Source organism: Zonotrichia leucophrys, chromosome 14, assembly GCF_028769735.1.
Source record: "Zonotrichia leucophrys gambelii isolate GWCS_2022_RI chromosome 14, RI_Zleu_2.0, whole genome shotgun sequence".
NCBI classification, from domain to species: domain Eukaryota; kingdom Metazoa; phylum Chordata; class Aves; order Passeriformes; family Passerellidae; genus Zonotrichia; species Zonotrichia leucophrys.
This window is the reverse complement of record NC_088184.1, coordinates 11,232,260-11,245,610: the sequence shown is the minus strand read 5'-3', so window position 1 is coordinate 11,245,610 and position 13,351 is coordinate 11,232,260.

The following is a 13,351-nucleotide window of genomic DNA, read 5'->3' as shown; positions in this document are numbered from 1 at the left end:
CAGAGGTAAGAGACATCCACTCACTTCCCCCTAGAAAATCCATTTGATGCCTGGGCTGAAATAGGCTTAAAGCATGCCTTCATTTTCAGCATTTTCTTCTGTTTTCTTTCCAACACCTGGTTTGGAGGACTGTTGTACCAATGGAATAGGAGCAAAGTTGTGTTTTCCCTGCCTCCTTGGCAGTGAGTGCCTGCCATCAGCAGTGGCAGTCTGGGCTGGGCCTGCTCTGTTCATCCTTAGTCTCCAGGCAGCACAGGGAGGTTCAGAAGATGGAGGAGGAATCTCCATCATTCTCTTCTCCCATATAAGAACACTTCTCTGCAAGTGCTGCTGGATTTTCTTGTCCATAAAAATGTCCCTCTTCCATATGGCAAGCAAAACCCAAGAGGAAATCATGAACCTTATTTTTTAGGACCAGCATCCTACCAGGAACTCATTTCAAAACCTCCAAATTTGAGGAATACATATTTTAAATACAACGTTATTTTAAAAAATGCAGTAAATATTTAATTTTATTTTTATTAAATACTAAATTGATGACGGCTGACACTTTATTAAAGTGTCAAAGTGAGTGTTCCTACATCCTAATTACTTATTCTAACAAGGAGGCAGGCTCGTCAGGAGCTGTGCGTGCTGGCGTGTGCAGGCGAGGGGCAATCCTGGTAACTAACACCTATTAAACTATCATTTGCACCTAGAGGCATCTCATTAATATCTCAACTGGTGAGTCTGTGCTGCCAGTGCCTACCTGACCCAGGGTGTTGACAGGAGAAATGGCTCCGGGAGGCTTTGCCTCGCTCCAGGCTTTCCTGTACAAATAATTCCTATAAAATTAATAACGACCATTCCACTTAATTGAATTCCTGATAAATGAAGATTCTTCCAGGCGCCCATTAAAAGCATCCAAGAGATGCAGGAGGGGTGCTGCACCTCATTCTGAGGACAGTTTGGTTCCTCCCCTCTCTCCTATTCTTGTTTCCTTTGTCTCTCCAAGCCTCTTCCACCCTGTTCATCTCTCCTGCTGGTCTCTCCTTGTCATTCTCTTCCTTCCTTTCCTGGCCACGTCTTCTCTTTTCTGCAGCTGTTTCCTTTCTGATCTCCCATTTGACCCCCTTCCACTTCCCTGGCTCTGCTTGGATCCACCTTTATGGGTACCCATCTCAGTGACTGATTTTCCTTCTCCTTATTTCCTCTCTTCTCCTTCCATCTTTATTTCCCTTTCATCCATATTCCATTTGGCTCCTCATCTCACCAACAAAACCCATTTCTCTCAGGTTTCCTTCCAGGCCCTGCAAAGATTTTTTTAGAGGAATCTCCTCAACTATGTGAGCTCTCTCTTGGATGAGATTGTGGCATTTCGTCTTCACAGCCATCCAGTCATCAAAAAGATATTTCCTCTCCCAAAATGGAGTTTGTCATCCTCAAAAACTGGTTGAACAGGCATTCATCCCACCTTCTCCATGGATGGAGAGATACCTGTGGGTGGAGAGGAGATTTCCCTCAAGCCAGAGTTTATATGAGTACCACCTGGATGCCAAATCATTACCAGAGAAGCAATGGGCCTCTAGGAGGGACACATTGGAGTTTTAGGGCTTTTTATTGCCTTGTTGCTCTTATCTTGTGCATCTGCATTTACTGGCTTTTGGGTTTGGTCATCAGTTGTTGAGGTTTGTTTTTGTCATTCCTTTGATAAATATAAAAATAACCACTAGAAAATTCCATTCCATGTTTATTTTATTCCAATTAGAAAAACAAACTGGAAAGTAGACTTAATATTAAAAACACCAACTCGAGATTCAAAGCAAGTAACTTAAAAATAAATAAATACATAATGGAAAAAAATATCATTAAATAACACATGAATAACAAGTAATAGGATTTTAATCTTCTTGCTAGGAGAGGCTACTTTTTCAGCACTAAAGGTGACTCACAAGCAGCATAACTCTGGGAAAGTTAAAAGTGGTAATTCAACAAGACTCAAGGATTGTGTGGGACTCAAAAGGATAATTAACCGTGCAGGGAGCTCTTCTTCCTCCATGTCCTGGTGACTGGAAAGCCAGATCAGTTCAGAGATGCTGAAAAATATGATCACATCTTCATGAGCACCCAGGTAGGCTGAAAATCACTGCCCTGCGAGGGTGTGATGCTGAAAGCTGAACAGAGTTCAAAAGGAGGTTCAGCATTTTTATGGGTAACTACATCCAGACTAGGTTAATAATAATAATAATAATAATAATAATAATAGTAATAATAGTAATAGTAGTAGTAGTAGTAGTAATTTTTATTATTGACGGTGGTGGTTCGGAGAGCATCTCTGTGTGCCTGCACCAGGACTCCATGAACCAACAAAGTTCATTACTCAAAACAGGGTTTTTTCCACCAGTTTCTGCTGCCTCCAGTGGTAGAGCTGAGATGGAGCTTGAGACCTTTGGGGCATTTGGGGACGGGACTTTGTTCTCAGAGTTTGCACTCGAGTTGTGTGTTTCTGTTCACATCTTCTGTGAGACATCCACAACACAGATGCAGATGAGAAAGGAAGGGAATAAGTCAGGGAAGGAAAAGATTTGGTTTATGGTGGTGGTGGGAAAGCCAGAAGGGAGGAACGAGAATATCTGAAAGAAAGGAGAAACAGGTGGAGAAGGAAAAGGATTTATTTTGACAGGCAGTAGGAGGATGACAGCAGCCAGTTCCAGCAGATGAGCACCTGCCAGTGAAATCCAAAAATCTTCCAGCAAATCTTTAGCAATGTAGCAAAGAAAGCAAAACACAGCAGAAAAGTTGATTATTTTGATGTTTGGTACTGGGCTGGTGGATGAGCTAGGAAAGCAGAAACAGGCAAACAGGAACTGGGAGGAAGAATGCAGGGAATAAGAACAAGAACAAGCAAGGGGTGCAGAGAGCACTTGGACTGATCAAACTATGTGTTTTAATCTAAAAAAGGTGACTGCCAAAAGTTGTGAAGATCTGCAGAGGAGGTAGCTAGTGCTGTGTTTTTGTGCAGAGAGGATGAGCAGGGGTGGCAGGAGCAGGGCCGTGCTCCTTCCCCGCCTCGCAGCTGCTCATGGCTGTGGGGGTAATTTAAGGCAGAACTTGCCCCTTCTTACATATTTCACTTACTCCCTTGATTTTAATTGACCCTGTTATGGGCATTTCAAGCATTTCATGAGCCTGTGGTGCCTGGTTTCCCAGGTCAGAGGGAGGTGAGTGCTGCTCCTCTGCCAGAGGGGAAGGGAGTGCTGTGCAGAAGCTTTGGGATGGAGAGAGGGCTGTGAGTGGGTGTTGAACATGGGTGGCACCTTGTAATATTTCTGTAGTGGTTTTGCCTGCCTTCATTCACCCTCCTTTCCCTTCCACCATCCCTCTTTCTTTTCTCTGTTTAAGAGTAGATTTGTTTATACTCATGGCTTTTGCAGGAGCACATTTAGCTCTGACATGATGGCAGGCAGGAGGCCACTGGGAGCTTCCCAGCTGGGTTTGGGGGGCTCAGGGCGCTGGTCTCCCTGTCCCCATCGTGCAGACAGGGTCCCCAGGGCTTGGGCACTGCAGCAGGGCAGCACAGGGCACAGCACAGGGCACAGGACAGGGGTGCATTGCCCAGAGGGGCAGCCAGGTGTGTGCCCCATTCTTTCCATAGCAGTGGATGGGGCAGGCTGCTCGGAGGTACAGCTGCCCGGCCTCAGACCAGTGTTTATTTTCCAGGCTGAAAGGAAGCTTGTGATCCCAAAGCCCTCTGTGTTTAGCCAGACCTCTCATTCACTCGCAGAGGAAACCCATGTCAGCCGCTCCCCTTTGTCTCCCCTGAGCTATTGCTTTGAATCTGAAAGGATTGGGTGCAGATTTCAAGGGATGTTCAGACAAAGGCTGTTTGAACAGCACTTGTGTAAATAATCCATGAAAAACTCTTTGAATAACGTCAATGAAATTTTCTCTGAATTTGCTATTCTTTTTCTCCAGCGGCAGAAAGAAGTGGAAGTCAGGAAAGGGAGGAGAGCGGGAGGAAGAGAGGGAGAGGGAGGAAAGGGGGTGGGAGAAGCACTGACACTTTTTTCTCTCTGCCAACTTCTCTCAATGCCAAGAAGTAGCTTGACTTAGGGAAAAAAAAATCTCTTTGTTATTTTCACAGCTTTAGGAATAATCTCATACGGGACCTCCGTGTCCTCAGAATTCTCCGCGCATTAAATGTAAGGGGACACCCTTGCATTTCGCAGCAAGGGTAGTGCCGAGCCAGTTAATCATTAGCCGTGTGGTTTAATGTTCACTTGCTGTACATATGTACGAAACAATTCCCCTTCAGCACGTCGTTTAGTTTGCATTAAAATGGAGATAATTGTTTTGATGCCAAATGTTCCCGTCCCGCCTCCCCCATCCCTCTTCATAGAGTTTACACAAATTACAGCCTCAAACGAGAGGCACAAAAAAGTCTTTGATTATTAGCTTCCTTTTGAAGACACCCAAATTGAATCCCGTGCTGTGTTTGGGGACACCTCAGGCCGGGCTGGGCGAGGAGGGGACAGAGGGGACACACTCGGGTGTCCCCAGGCTGTGACACGGGATGGGAGCGGGGGCTCCGGGGGTCTCCGGGTTCCTCAGGAGCCGGTTCGATGGATGTCCAGGAGATGGAGCAGTGCTGCTGTGGCCTCTGCCGCCTCTGCTGTCCCTAACGAGCCAGTCTGTCTGAACTCGGAATGAATTTTGTTCCCTTTTCATCACTCCCTGATGTCCAGCTGCTCCTGTCAACACCTTCTTATAGCATGTAATTCATCGCTCGGAGTGACAGCTGGGGCCGTGGGGCTGGGACCGGCTCCTCCTGCCATCGGCTGCACCCAGGCACAGTCCCTGGCCGGGGCAGGGGCTTCCCTCGCCCCCACCCCGCACCTGGGGCTCGCAGCTCTCCAAAGGATTCCCCCGACAAACGCAGGGGCAGCCTGGCTGGTCCTGTGCCCCTGCTGCTGTCACTGGGTGAGCTCTGCCGGGGGGTTTGTGCTGAGCATCCCCCCCAGAGCCATCCCCAGTGGGCGCTGTGGGGCTGGGGAGGCTGCTCACAGGGGAACAAGGTGATGCTGCCAGGATGGAGGATGCTGGGGAGGCTGCTCACAGGGGAACAAGGCACTACTGACAGCAGGGATGATGCTGGGGAGGCTGCTCAGAAGGATGGTCCTGCCCACCCCTCACCTCCTGCAGGATGCAAACACCTGAGCACTGACCATCCACTGCTTTTATTCCTGAGGTTTGGCTTATTTTCACTGTAGGTCAAAGCAGCAGCAACCTTGTCCCCAAATGTAGGGGTTTGCACCCAAATAGTGAATAGTGCTGTCACCCCATGCATCCCCCAGGCACAGCTAACAGGGAGGTGCTTTGCTAATGCACAAAAATGTGCAGCTTCCTTTGGTACCCATCCCCAACCCAAATGCCCTCTTCCCTTCAGTTTATACATTTATACAAGCTGAGTTCTGAGTTCTGTTTCTAATAATTATTCTTTAACTCAGCACTTCTGCCTTCAATTCTTCCCCCATACCTTCCTGCTTTCCCATAATTTATTCTATATTTCACCCATTTCTTGTCCTCATTTATAATTCTTTATTTTATTACTTTGCATAATTTCCTTTTAGGATTTGTCATAAAATAAATTCTGCCACCTCTGTCTTCTCATTTCTGCTCTCAAGTGTCAGCGAGTGCTCTTCTGAAGCAGTTTCCAGTGACTCTCAAACCCCTGGGCTGGAGCTACCCCAGTCTTGGGGGATCTGGGGAGCCTTTCCAAATGAATCAGAGCCCTGAGTGAGATCTGGAAAGAAGACCCTGAGTGTCAATCCAGGGAGATCCTCTAGTCAGGTTCTTTTGCTATGGTGAAATGCTGACATGGGCAGAATCATCATCTCATGATTGACCAAATCTGAATTAAAAATACTGATAACTGAGTGAATGAGGCTGTTGAATAGAAAAACTACTGATATATTGATGTCAAATCTGTCCTGGAAGGCAGGAAAGCACATAGGGAAACTGAGGCGCAGACCTCTAATCCACATCCTTCAAGGTGTGAGATGCTTGGCTCTTTGAATCCCAATCTGACATTTTTGACAGTTTGTGTCTGATTCACCTGTTCAAGGTCACACAGGACACTTGGAGGATAACGGTGAAGAAAACAGAATGCAAATTTTCTGTGGTTCATCCCAGAATCTGAATCTTTCAGCTGAAATGTGGCCCAGCATGAGGAAGAGCAGAGAATTTGGATGAGCTTCTCTATGTTTCAGTGCACTCCATCTCTACAGAAAATAGAAACTGTTTTTGTGGAATTGGAGTCCAAATGCTGTTTGTCTACTGGAGAAAAAGGTGAATGAAGAGCCATGAATTTCCAGTTACCTCCATGCAGTGGAAATTTGAAATTTTGCTGAATAACTTCTATGAACAGTGAAGGATTTGGGAAAACTGTGGGAATACTGACTGATGAATGGTCCTTGCTGCCCAGATACAGGGAGATGCCAGAACATGAGCTTGTGATGAGGCTCCCTTGAAAATTCCTTTTCAAAAGGCGAGCACCCAGGAAGGACCATTTCTATGAAAGGCAGTAGAGCCTTAATGAGGCCTGTAAGGGAAGGAGGTTGCATTCAACAGAGGAAAGAAACAATCAACCCTAACCCTGGTAATCTGGGCCTCTCTTGGAAAGCACCTTTTTTCCTGCAGACAAGAAAAGGTCCCTTTACAGCACAGTCTTGTAGCAAATTTTGGGGCCATTCCTGGAGGAGGCTATGCAGGGAACTAGGAGTTCATGGTTAATTTCATTTTTTAGAGGGTCCTGATAGGAGATTACAGAAACAAATGAAAGGAATCTGTCTGTGCCCAAAATCTGTAATGGCTTCTCCACTGCAGGCCCCTTACCTGCCTCCAGAGTTGTGGCATCATGCACTAACGCTCATGAGCCCTTTTGAAGGCTCTTTTTGAACAAACCCAGCCCCAAAGACAGCTTTGTGTGAGAGAACCACGTGGTGCCATTTGCCATCCCCTTGATTTTTAAGATTCTTGGATCTGAAGCTCAAAGTAAAACACACGAGAGCAAAACCTCAGAGGAACGAGATGGAAAACATCCTCCTGGTTTTCCGTGCTGGATAAAACCCACCAGCTTCATCTTCCTAACGCATTTGGTTTTGTTTTGTTTGGGTTGGTGTGGGTTTTTTTTTTTCCCCTAGTATGGAGAAATCCCTGTGTGGTTTGGGTTTGTGAGAAGGATTTTCCCTTCATGCGCTGCCACAAGCACTGAGATCAGCTGAGGCACTGGAGTGAACGGATCCTGGATGTAATTGTCTCAGGGCTGGTGCCAGCTTTTTTCAGAGGAGGGACCGCCTGGCTGTGTTTCAGTTCCACCTCTGCCTCGACAGAGCCTGTCTCCTTTAATCATTAGAGTTCAGTGCACGGCTCTCGCCTGGCACGAGCTGGAATTTCATTTGTTTTGGAGGGAGATTGCTTCTTTTGTTAGTTTAGGTCTTTTGGTTCCAGTTGTGTAAACTGGGACGAGCTGATCCCATTGGCTCTGAGGAGCTGACAGCCAGGAGGAGGCTGGTCTGCCATTCAGTTCTGGGGTTTGGTTTTAAATCTTTAACACGTTCTGGCTTCTATAATGAGGCATGTTTTACGAACCACAAACTGTACGAGTGTGTGCTTTTCCCAAACCCAGGGCAGTCAACACAAGTTCGGCACCATAAACTGAGTTTCCTGAGCAAACAGAGTTCTGAATTTGTTCAAATGAAAGTGAATGTTGTGTTATTACAGCTTTGCAAAACTCTAGTTAATTTATGGTAGTATAAAAATTCATTTTTTTTAATGACAGTGACACTGCCAAAATCTTTGCAGATGCAGAAACAGCTTCACAGGAGAATTTCAATCTAACATCAACAGGAGATTTGGAAGATGAATTGTGCAAGGATCCCCCTCCTCCAAAGATGCTGCTTTGTTTTGCTTTTTAGCATTTGGCTTGTCTCTAATATTGTCTGGTTTATGATGTTTTAATTATTGCTGTTTATTTATTATAATCATATTTTAATTGTTTGTGTAGTGCCTTGAGTGCCTTGGCAGGGGGGCGTATTATAAATTAAATTATTATTAAAACGTTATTATTATGTGTACCTACTCCAAACTAAGCTAGAGCAGGGAACACACTCAACTGCCTGGAATTAATTTGTCCCTCTTTTTTTCCTTTGTCTCTACTCAGGAGCATAGTTCAAAGGGTTGGAGAGAGAAAAGGAAGTTTCACTGAGCTCTCCTGGGGCAAGGCAAGAGAGGGAAGCTTTCCTCTGGTCTCCCCTGGGGACCCCATGCTGCTCCCTTGGGTACCAGGGATGAAGTTGGGGAAAAGATGTACTCTGTGAGTCAGGCAGAGGTTGGAGTTATTTTTTAGAGGGCTTGGTTCATGTCTGCTGCAGCACAACAGCATTTCCTAGTTCTTAAATTAAAAGGTGGAGTGTCACATGTGCTTGTGGTGTGCTTGGAGGGCTTGGCCCTGTCTGAATCCCACTTTCCATGTCCTGACCTTTCTGGTTTGCTGCAGAAATCACTGTGGACCCAGCAGGGTTTCTACCAGCCTAGACAAACCCCACCTGGTGAGCCCAGAGCTCCCAAAACCCCAGCCAAGGTTTCAGCCTCTGGCCCCATTCCTGGCGCACGGGGTTGATGCCGTCACTCCTCCACTTCTGCTTTGGCTTCTTTGGGGTTTCCATGAGGCAGTGACCAGTGGCCATCTCAAGACCAAAACATCCTCATCCCCAGCTCATCCCAAGACCAAATAGGACAACTGGGAAAAATCTGAAGAGTTACATTCTCCTAATTTCATTTTAATGCAGGTTTTCTCAGACCTCTCTGTCCCAACATGGCCTGGCTGTTGGTGTTGCACCATGAGCACAGATAACCCTTCCCTGGAACAACCCCATTCTGCGGGATTGAAGCTCACCAAGCCCTCAGACCTCATCAAGACTCTTTGTCCAGCATGGAAAAGAAGGATTTCCCCCCTCCTTCAAACCTCCCTATCACTTGCTCAGAGGCTCAGGTGAGAATTATTTGGGTTCTCCACGGATAATAATCTGCTGAGGGATGCTGGAGGTGCTTGGGTGTTATGGTGATAGGAGCCCCACGAGCACCATTGATGGATTAGTGATAATGTGAAGGGTTTTCTTATATTAGCCATCAGTTTGCTAATGAATATTAAGAGACAGTTGTCGTATGAGCATCTCTGCCCTTTGGAGCTGGTGGCAAACTTCACACCTCCAGCTCTCCTAATAAGACAGTATTTCATCCTGCTCAAATGCTTATTATAGCTAGTCTGATAGGTACTGTAAGATCTCATTATTTATCTATATGCTTTATTTTGGGTAGGTAATGGAAAAAATTGTCTAGAAGGGCAGCAATTTATTCCTACCATTTAGGAATGAAACTGTGATTTTAACTTATTCCAGTCTGTGAGCTCCTGAGTGAGGGTTTCCACTGGAAGTACAGATCTCTTTGTTTTGTGGTCTGCCACAGCCTGTGGGTAGACTGGAGGCCATGAGGACAGGACAGGGAATTGGGTTTGGTGTTTCTGCAGGATCCCTAATGCCTCAATAAACCCACAGGGTTTCACTAACTGCTGCCCCATGGTGGCATCAGAGAGGGTCAGCAAAGCCAGCTGTTCCTGCAGACACTGGGTGTGAGTCTGAGGAGAATCCATCTTTTCTGTCTCCCCTATTCCTTCTATTTAACCAGACCCACATGCCAGGCACCTTCTCCCTCCCCGAGCTGCATCCCTTTATTGCTCCTGCTTTGGACACTGCAGCTCATCCTCTGCTTTTCCCACCCCTCTCTGGCACATCCCCAGGGATCTCCAGATGGGGCTCAGCTGCTGCCCCTCTCCATATGCACAGCCCCTTCCTCAGGCCCTTTCTGCCTGGCTGTGATGGGCAGGGAGCTGCAATTCCCTGCTCTGCCCCATCCTCCAGCAAAGCCCCGGTAATCCTGCACCCAGGGGCCGTGTGCTCCTGTCTGCCTGGTTTGTGCCTCTGCCACTGAAGGGTCCTAATTTGGTGTCATGTTGAGAGAAGACCAGAAGGCAGGGCAGGGCTCCTGAGGGTTGGGGGCTGCTCCTGATTTTACAGCCATGCAAAGCGTGAGCTGGGGAAAGGGTGTTAGTTAAAACCAAGCACCCACTGGTTGTGTTGCTGCTCTGCATCTGCTTTCCTGGCTTAAGGTATTAATTTTATTGTGTTTGCTATGATCATTACAAAACTGAAGCTATTTAGGCATAAAGACTTTGAGCTCCTCTGATTTTCTGGGTCTGTATCAGAGCAAGAAACCTTTTGCTCAGGAAAAAGGCATCTTTAGACCCCGTGTACCTGCCTCACTTCTGCCTGAGCTTCTGATAATGGAGCACTATGTCCCAAATCTCACTCTCCCCGTGAAAACTTAGATTGTGTTACCAAAAGCAGATTCCACAATGGCTGATTTCTTTACTTCCTTCTCTAAGGAGCTTACACAAGAAATCTCAGGCTGGGTAAAACAGGTCCCACCATCCTCTTCTGGTGTAACAAAAAGGAAAATCCCACTCTTTTCCAGGGGTTTTTGTCTTGGATTGGGAGGGCATAGGGAGGCAAACCCACATGCCTCCCTCTCATGCTGGTGACAGTGGATGTAGCCATGGGATATGTGTAATATAATTACACTGCCCTGTGATAAACCACACTTAGCTCGGTTCCTCCCCCTAATCCACCTCCAGTGGGATTTCTCCTGGTGCTGCACACTCTGCAGGCTTCAAGAGTGGTCTTTATGAAAGCAATACCAAACCAGCAACCTGCCAGTGGCTGGGGGTTGTGCTTTCCCCCAGGACAAAGCCACCCTGGTTCATTCCTGTGCCCACAGCCCAGCAAGCATCTCTCACCATCATGAGTAATGGACACTCTAGGTGTCCAGCTCCCAGGGGCCAGCAGGGCTCAGACCTGCAGATTTACACCCTCAGCCTTTTCCAGGGAGCTCTCTGGGTTTATAACAGGGCAGGAGGTGACCTGCAGAATTTAACAATGGGTGCCAACCTGACTGTTACCAAATTAGGCTGGAGCACTGGCTGTTGTATGGGGAACCAAGCTGCAACCCACCTAGAAAATAGCATTCATTCCTTTTCTTGTATTAATATTTCTTTTCAATGATTCAGGTGTGTTCTGGCTGTGTCTGTGCTGGGGAGGGATCAGCAGGACAACAGGAGTTTCTGGCCCAGATGGCCTCCATCCTTTTCTGTTACCTAGCTGAAACCAGAGGAGCTTTTAACTGAGAACAAATGATTTTAGGCCCTCTTCATGCTGCCACACTTTGAAAATGTTATCCCCCAATGCCTGGTGTGCCTGTAACATGTTTTAACTTCCATGTGAGTAAATGCTGGGCTCTCGCAGGTCTGCAGCACAGCTCCTGGTCTGCCTGGCTGGAAATCAAATCTATATGTGCATTTGCATAGCAGAGCTGGGCCAGGATCCCACCAGTTCATTCCCTGTGCACACTGGTTCTTACTGTATCTCTTTCCAGACAAGAAAGCCCTTGTGGCTGAGATGCTAAAAATAACAAATGTGTCTTCATGCCTTCAGTAAGATGGGCCATGGGTGGGCACAGCCTGGCTTTTAAAGGGTTAAGGAGGCTGTGTCCTTGGTGACATGCAATTTATGATCTTGTGAATCCTTTTTTAATTATTTTGCTGTGACAGAGGTGGAAATATCCAACTTCAAACGACTGGCTTTATTGATATGCTGCTATTTGTGCCTCTGTGGAGGAACAATCCCATAAAAGCAATAAATTAGAAAAACCCCTTTTCTCATCAGAGAGAGAGATACTTTCTGGCTGGGAGCAAGAGACCTGGTGCAAAGGCATTTCAGCTCCACGAAGGGGCTCCCTGTGATCTGTGGTGAAAAGCCTGTTCTTACTAACCAGGCACATTTACAGTGCACCCAACTACTCAGTGCACATCCTCCCTCCAAGAAGGGCTCATTGCACATGGCTGGAGTTTGGAATTTCTGTCTGCATTCATGGATGTTGGCTGAACATCTGTAAAATGTTTATGGCTTTGTGGCCGCTCACATTGGTTAGTTATTTACCATATTTGCTCTGAGAGGATGATCAGAAAGCACATTTTAGGACAGAAAAAGGGATTTCAAAGTACAATTAACTGATGCTGTTGGAGAGGAGCTGATTGAGGCCAAAATGGCTGTGTTTATTTGCAGACACAAATGACTGGTTTTCACCACAGAGAACACAACAAAATCCATCTCATGAATCCAGATGAGAGCAAATATGACATTGTATTTTTTTTCTTTTTTTAGTGTAAATAGTTGCCCATAACAGAGATGTACAGGCCTGGCCACAGGAGTACCCGAGCACAGCCATACAAACACCAGCAGTTATGAAATGATTTGTGCTTCCAGCTGCATTTGGCAGCTGCCAGAGCTGAGCTGGGCTCTGCCAGCATGTGAGGAGTGAGCATTGGATGGGTCTGACCAGTCAGGGGCATGTGAGCCAGCCTCTGCTCCTCTCTTTGGGCAGGCACGGTCTGATGTGGAGCAAATAACACAGGGAGAGTCACCCTGGGCCCCAGGGATGATCACCAACCCATCCCTGCTAGCACAAAGGAATTGCAAACTTTGGGGAAATTGATTCCATGTTCATCCTGGTCAATCCCCAGTCTGTAACTGCAGCCATGGTCTCCTCAGCACCAGCCCTAAAAGGAGACTTCACCAGGGCTGAGCTCACACATTTTAACAAAAGTCAAGCATCTGCCCCAAGTCTTGTGTTTGCCAAAGGGGAGACAGCAGTGTACCTCAAGCTGTAGTCTCCAATCTGCTTTTGTTAAGAGGATCTGTGAAATAACTGCTCTTCTTGTACCAGTAGAAAATTTCATACCCCAGAACCCCACTCATTTCAGAACCTGGCTTTTGGTAACAACCTTTTCTGGCACCCAGGTCTGAATTGATGATCTCAAGGTAAAATTGCTCCAAATGCCATCATTATTCCCTGGAAACACCCAAGAAGCAGAAGACAGGGCCTGATTATTTTTTTGCACCGTGGCATAAATCAGAAATGCCTCCACAGAAGTTCCAGGCACTTCCCACCCTCTAGCAATGGTACAAGAGAAAGATGATTTGGTCTCTAGTTTTTACCTGCTGTTGATCCAGTCCTGAGATGCTGCAGAAAATGGGATATTGCTTTTGACTTACACAGATGCTGGATCAAGCCTACAGTGATTAACATTCAACACCTGTGCTTCAATCAAGGTACTTTTCTGTAGTAACATCATTTATGTTGAAACTTCTTCTCCTTCAGTCACTGATCTTCAGGCTTATGCGCCTTAGCCTGGTGTAAA